Source organism: Solanum pennellii, chromosome 10 (genome assembly GCF_001406875.1).
Source record: "Solanum pennellii chromosome 10, SPENNV200".
Classification (NCBI taxonomy): domain Eukaryota; kingdom Viridiplantae; phylum Streptophyta; class Magnoliopsida; order Solanales; family Solanaceae; genus Solanum; species Solanum pennellii.
In genome coordinates, this window is record NC_028646.1 from 67,842,454 (window position 1) to 67,850,342 (window position 7,889).

General features: G+C 32.2%; 1 long non-coding RNA gene and 1 pseudogene across 1 annotated transcript; one reads left to right on the top strand and one right to left on the bottom strand.

The window, feature by feature from the left end:
• LOC107032026 overlaps positions 1-7,125 on the top strand; it is a 21,717-nt pseudogene extending 14,592 nt beyond the window's left edge.
• LOC114074469 lies at positions 6,148-6,864 on the bottom strand. The gene is made up of 2 exons (XR_003574871.1): positions 6,411-6,864; positions 6,148-6,326 (listed from the first exon to the last, which is right to left on the bottom strand). It is a non-coding gene; the product is annotated as an uncharacterized LOC114074469 (long non-coding RNA).
• Positions 7,126-7,889: the final 764 nt, after the last annotated feature.

The window sequence follows — 7,889 nt, forward strand, 5'->3', positions numbered from 1 at the left end:
TTTTTAACTCAAAATCAAACCAATTAAAAAGCACCACAAATGAGTAGCTAATTGGATGATTTATAGTGGTTGAGACTTGAGAGTACACTATTTTTATATGTGGCTCTTCCACACTCCAAATAATTACAAGTCAATATTAAAAAAAATTAATGTTTAAAAGTATTTTTTCCAACTTCCAAGAAAAAAAGTTGGCTCCCTAGAAAAAAAGCTGGCCCTGGCAGACCAATTACTTTTGAAACTTTCAATAAAAATACTTCTTTCTTCTCAACTCTTCTTCTTCTCTTTCAAACTGTTTCTTCTCAACTCTTCTTCTCTTTCGCCGGCGATGTCGCTGGCGACTTGCCGGCGTTGTCGCCATAAAAATAATTTTCTCTTCTCTCTTCTCTGTACTTTTTTCAAGCTTTGTACTCTTTACGTCGTCGGAAATTGATTTTTTCTTCCCCAATCTTTTCTCGGCTGCGATCAAAGTGTCCGGATTAGATTGACCGAATCCGACCCGCACCCGCACCAGAGTCGTGTCGAGACGGGTTCGCCTGCAAAAATGAAGAGTCCGCGCAACTTAGATCTTGATAGCACTCCATAGAAGACTTTGGCTTGCTTAACATTTACTTTAGTTCTTCGATTCAGTAAATTTGATTATTTGGATCACATTTCATCATCAAGGGCTGGGTAAATGATGCCTATAAGAGAAAGAAGATGAATGAGATGTATGGTTCGAGATATTCCACAATTTACATGAACTAATACATTTTGCTCTTGCAATTTAATTTCAGTGGCTTCATGAATTGAGGCATTATGCCCAAGGAGTTCCAATCATTCTTGTTGGAACAAAGCTAGGTTAGTATGTCCTCAATTCAATTATTTGTGTCTTATAAATACCTCTACGTGGTTGGAAAGGTCTCTTCATTTGTCTCCCATTATTGTAAGTTTCTACTTTATTTTCATTAGAGACAATTTTCTTGAACAGTGGTTGCATCTGTTATATTGGACATCTTGCCTTGAATGTATGGATGAGTTGTGAAATGTCAGACAATCTTGGAAGTGACTTTATTCATGAGTCCAGAATCATAAGAGCAAAAAAAATTGAGTAAAATTTCCAAAAGGGCAATAAAAATAAGTTTGAACCAAAACGATAACATTTAAACGGGAGGGAAATGACGTTTAATACTGCATATGTTGCTAAACATGACTTATTTGAGGCATATATTGCTATAGATGACTCATCTGTTGCTACAAATCACCCGTATGTAACAACATTTGACCATATAGTGAGTATTTAAATCTAAAAGAAAATTGGTTGAAGCATCATAAAATATAACATCACAGATAAAATAAAACGTTGTCTTTAATTTACAAACACATTGTCAAGACACTATTCTTATCTACTATCTCAGCAACCCTACTCCATTGCAATCGACCAACTGTATTGTCACACAAGGTGTTGAGAAGTTGAATTGGTGTGTTGGTAAATCAAATGCTCAATAAATGTGAACGAATATGATCTACACACAGCATCGTTGTGATTTTTTACCATGGATTCCAGTCGACCTTCAAATTTTCATGATTCATTGAGAAGCTTATTTGGCAAATACTTCATTATTGCACTTTGCCTCAAGATTGACAACAAGTCAAACACGGGTTGTATGAAATGTCAAAAACTTATCATGTTTCGTACAAGTCAAGTTACAGTCATAAACATTCAAGCGACCCTCGTCAATAGGATATCAAAAGTCACAAAATGTGTATTGTTCAAGTTCATGATTGTCAGAATCCTTTTTGCACCAATCCAATCTATGCCTTCATGAAATGGTCAAATGTTGCTACAAATGATGAATCTGTTGCGATATCTGCAACAATAAATAACCCATCTATAGTAACATATGCCTCATTTGTAGCAACAATTGATACATATGACAATTTCAAATTTTTAATATAACAATTTCAAATTACTACATCATGACGAGGGTTAAAAAGATCTGGAGAATATTTGACATTTTTTGCTCTCAACTATTTCAATATCCTTGGAGATGAAATTTTTTTCTTTTGCAATTACTTGATGCCTCAAATGAGGAATAACTTCAAATACCCAAGCCTATAAAACATGAAAACATGTCATATATCAAATGTTGAATTACTCAATAATATATAAAATATTAAGAACATTTATGTTTACCATGAAAGTCCGTAGAAAACCAAATATATTATTGGTCTTTGGAGATCAAAGTTTCAACAAGTATTTGAATGACCCAACGATAGTTGTTGAAAGCCTCAATATTCTTAGATAACTTCACCCATTTAAGGGATATGTTATTGTTGACATCTTTGACTAAAAGTAAATTATGCACAAACCAAAGTAAGCACAATGACTTTTTCTATTTCTATGATGTATTGTCGTCATTTAATAGATATATTAAATCGGGATTTTTTAAGTTTGTGCCAACAAGAAACACCAAGTCCTGCTCCTCAGTTGACTGTCTTGTTTCTTCTTTTTCTCCTTTCTTTCGTCTCCGTGGTTGGTTTTTGACTATGAATTCAAAAAATGACTCAGAAAGAGGATGAAATTTATTTTAACCATGAAACTATGACAAACTCTTCTTCTGTCAAAAAAGAGTGATATACCACAATTATTAATCAAAACCTCATCCTTCTTTTCAAGCTTCTGAAAAATTAACCTTTTTTTCCAGAAGTTCATAGACCATGTTCATTTGATAACATTTATTATTTTTTCTGGCAAATCAAGAAAATGACCAAAAAAATTAATTTTAAAAAATTCTTTCAAACCCTTTTGCTTGAACATAATTCTGAAGGAGTCGAAATCTTTTCCCATAGCTGACCTCATAATGCTATCATCAGTAGCATTAGACTGAAAATGCACAAGAAAAGTGTACTTTGACAATTTTAATCCCATCATCTTCAACTTCATTTTGTTTTTCTTCTTCCTCAACTTCTTTATTTTTTCCTTTATCTTCCTTAACTTTTTCTTTTTTTTCTTCTTCTTCTTCAACTTCTTTTTTTTTTAATCTTCTTCCTCAACTTTTTGTTTTTTCTCTTCTTAACTTCTTTTTTTTTATCTTCTTCCTGAACTTTTTTTTTCTCTTCTTCAACTTCATTTCTTTCTTTTTCTCTTTGTTCTTCATTTACAAAAACTTCATAGAAAATTGGTAGATCTTCTTGAGAAACTCCTGGTTCTACTTGAGGTCTCTACTTGAGAAGAAAAAGTTGTTTCAGATGCAAGTTCTTCTAAAAGAGTGGAACTTGAATTTTCATTCTTCTTCTTCCTACTAGTCCTAGGCTTTCTATCGATCTTTGTGTCAGTTGTTTCAACTTGTAATACAGTTTTTCTTTTGACAAATATTATATTTGTACATGCAACCACAAAAATTAAATATTTCTTAAAGAAAATACAACAACCAAACACAAGCATAAACACACAACAATACACAAAGAACAAAATATCACACAAATACCACAAATGAAGCATTCAACAAATCACAAAATCCTAACCAGAACTAAATACAAACTAAAACTTTTTGAAAACAAATAATATTTCAAAAGGAATAACAACCAACCAAACCAAACCAAACCAAGCATAAACTGCTAAAAAGCTCCTGATTTAATATTAGTAAAAGTATTTCAAAATTCTAATTAAATTATACGTGAGAATATCGACAATAATGAAGAGGGCAAAGACGACTTGTAGAAAATATTGCAACAAATTACATGCGGTAGAAATGTAATTTTTTATAATATTTTCTACTAGAAGTCGTCGTTTCCCTCTTCATTATTGTCGATGTTCTAAGGTATAATTTAATTAGGGTTTTGAAATATTTTATTAGTATTAAATCAAGACTTTTTAGTGATTAATTGCTTATTTATTTGTAGGATGGTTAGTCTGGTTGGTCGTTATTCCTTTTGAAATATTATCTGTTTTCAAAAAATTTCAATTTGTAGTTGGTTTTGTGGTTTGTTGGTTGCTTCATTTGTGGTATTTATGTGATGTTTTGTTGCTTGTGTGTTGTGTTTGATTGTTATTTTTGTTAAGTAGTATTTGATTTTTGTGGTTGCAAATACAAATATAATGCCTGTCAAAAGAAAAATTGTATTACAAATTGACACAACGATCAGAAAAAGCCTAGGATTAGTCGGAAGAATGAAAATTCAATTCCACTCTTTTAGAAGAACTTACATCTGAAGCAGTTTTTTCTTCTCAAGTAGAACCAAGATTTTTTCTAGAAGATTTACCAATTTTCCATAAATTTTTTGTAGAAGATGATGGTGTTAAAACTGTCAATGCACACACTTTCCCCTTTCCTTGTGCATTTCCAAATGCGTAGGTGATAGCATTATGAGGTCAGCCATGGGAAAATCTTTCGACTCTTGTAGATCATGCTCAAACAGAAGGATTTAGATGATCTTTTTAGGAATAGTTCTTTTGGTCATTTTCTTGATTTGTCAGAGAAAAATAATGCACGTTTTCAAATGACCATGGTCTATGAACTTCTGAAAAGAAGATTCATTTTTCAAAAGGACAAAGTTTTGATTAATTATTGTGGCATGCACTCTTTTTTGACAGAAGAGAGTTTGTCATAGTTCCAGGGTTAAAATATCATCCTCCTTGTGAGCCAATCCCTGAATTCATAGTCAAAATATAAATACGGAGACGAAAGAAAGGAGAAAAAGAAGAAACAAGACATTCAACTAAGGAGCAATTCATAGTCAAAATATAACTATGGAGACGAAAGAAAGGAGAAAAAGAAGAAACAAGACAGTCAACTAACGAGCAGGAGTTAGTGTCCTTGTTGGCACAAATTTCAAAAAATTTAATGTAATATATTTGTTGAATGACGAGGATACATCAAAGAAGCATAAGTAGTCATTGTGCTTACTTTTGTTTGTACATAATGTACGTTCAGCCAAAGATGTCAACATATCGCTTAAATGGGTAAAGTTATTTAAGACTTTCAACAGCTATCTTAGGGTCATATAGACAACTTTGAATTAATTGTCAAATAATTGTTGAAACTTTTATCTCCGAAGATTAATAACTTATTTGGCTTTTCATGGTAAAAATAAATGTTCTTGATTTTTTTTATATTTTATTGAATAATTCAACATTTGATTTATGACATGTTTTTCTTTTTTATAAACTTGAGAATTTAAAACCAATCCTCATTATTTGAGTCATCAAGAACTGCAGAAGAAGAGATTTCATCTTCAAGGATATTGAGATGGTTGAGAGCAAAAAATGTAAAAAATCCTTCGTATCTTTTTAACCCTCCTCATGATGCAGTAAGTTGAAGTTGTTATATTACAAATTTGTAATTGTCATATGTATCAATTGTTGCGATGAGGCATATGTTGCTACAAATGGGTCATCTGTTGCTGCAGATGCCCCATATGTTGCAACAGATGCATCATCCGTAGCAACATTTGACCATATCCTGGTGGCATATATTGGATTTGAGCAAAAAGGATTCTGGCAGTCATGAACTTGAACAGTACTAATTTTGTGACTCTTGAGATTCTCTTGCACGAGGGTCGTTTGAATGTGTGTGACTGTAACCTGACGTGTACGGAATATAATAAGTTTTTGGCGTTCATTCATATAACCCGTGTTCCACTTGTTGCCAATCTTGTTGAGACAAAGTGAAATAATGAAGCATTTGCTAGATAAGATCCTCAATAAACCATGGGAATTTGAAGGCCGATTACCAATTCAACCTCCCGACACCTTGTTGTGAGACAATACAGTTGATTGATTGCAATAGAATTGGGTTGCTGAGATAGTAGATAAGAATTTGGTATTTTGACAATGTATTTGTGAATTAAAGATAATGTTTTATTTTATCTGTGATGTTATGTTGCTTCAACCAATTTCATTTTAACTTTATATATCCACTACATGGTCAAATGCTGCTACATAAGGGTGGTTTGTAGCAAAAAATGAGTCATTTGCAGAATTAAGCATCGTCTCCCTCCCGTTTAAATGTTACCCTTTTGGTTTCAAACTTATTTTGTTGTACTTTTGGAAATCTCACTCAATTTTTTTTGCTCCGGACTCCTTTATTTATATACCCAATCATAGCTGGCTACGTCAAAATCTGTTTCGTTCTGCAGAAGAATTATTTGTCTTCTTGCTCTGCTATGTAGAAATAAATTGTTTTTTTTTTTGTATCTCAAACTGTAGTTGGTGTCATCTGAATTACATTTACAAGTCAATCATCCCATTCTGCATCAGTTATTTGTCTATTCTCTGAGTTTTGGGCATCACATGTATTCATCTGCATCTTATTTTCTCCTCCTTTTGAAAGTTGAGCTGATTGTTACTACAAGTAGGAAAAGTAATTCAGTGGTGAACAGAGATCCAATAACTAGGAGTATATCATTCTGTAGACATTTTTGAGCTTTACCGGTTGTTAATTTTGAATGAGACTGCCAATCCATAAATGCTGCTATCTACTTTCGAAATCATGAAAGAATATCATGTAACCTCAGTGAGTGCTGATTCCATATGAACTCTTGCATAAAGCAGCAATAATGGATGGGTTTCTCATGCTTTCTGTTTAACCAGAATTACACCTGAGAACTATTTATGGTGTCAACCTTGTTAAACCAGAATTATCTCTAAGAATCACTTATCGTATAAGCCATGAATTTATACTAATTGGAAGAACATAGTGTTCAATAACTTTATGGATGTGAAATCAAACTGCTTGAGAGATTGAGGAGACCTTAGTACCCTACTGTCACAACTAAAATTTGAAGAAAGTTCATAATTTTCCTAGCTATTTACATAACTGGTCTCTGAATTGGAATTAAAGTGTGTGTACCTAAGTTGCGCGGACTCTTCATTTTTGCAGGCGAACCCGTCTCGACACGACTCTGGTGCGGGTGCAGGTGGGGGGTGCGTGTCGGATTCGGTCAATCTAATCCGGACGCTTTGACCGCAGCCGAGAAAAGATTGGGGAAGAAAAAAATCAATTTCCGACGACGTAAAAAGTACAAAGCTTGAAAAAAGTACAGAGAAGAGAGAAGAGAAAATTATTTTTATGGCGACAACGCCGGCAAGTCGCCGGCGACATCGCCGGCGAAAGAGAAGAAGAGTTGAGAAGAAATAGTTTGAAAGAGAAGAAGAAGAGTTGAGAAGAAAGAAGTATTTTTATTGAAAGTTTCAAAAGTAATTGGTCTGCCAGGGCCAGCTTTTTTTCTAGGGAGCAACTTTTTTTCTTGGAAGTTGGAAAAAGTACTTTTAAACATTAATTTTTTTTTAATATTGACTTGTAATTATTTGGAGTNATGTAACTATTTGGAGTGTGGAAGAGCCACATATAAAAATAGTGTACTCTCAAGTCTCAACCACTATAAATCATCCAATTAGCTACTCATTTGTGGTGTTCTTTAATTGGTTTGATTTTGAGTTAAAAAATGTGAGGTACAACTCCTCTAAATTTATTTGCTCACCTTATTATAAAATATATATATTTATAGAAAAAATAATAATATAGTAATATTTTGGTGATGAATAATTTACGTTTTGCCAGTCAACATTAAAAACACTATTTCAACAGTTATAAGTGTTTTGTCAAACTTTTTTAAAATACTTTCAGAAAAAAAGCCAATTTTTTAGCGTTTCAAAAATAATTTATACTATTTCTCATAAATATTTATTTTCTTTAAAAAAAAAAACTTAATCAAATAGTTTAATTATTCAAAATACATAAACATTTTTTTATCTCTCGTAAAGTTGGATTGACTAGAATTTATCAAGACATAATAAATAATGGATTAAAAATTAATATATATATATATATATATGTATATATATATATATATATATATATATATTGCATCCTTTGTCCTTTTACATAGTAAATCAAATTTAGCAAATC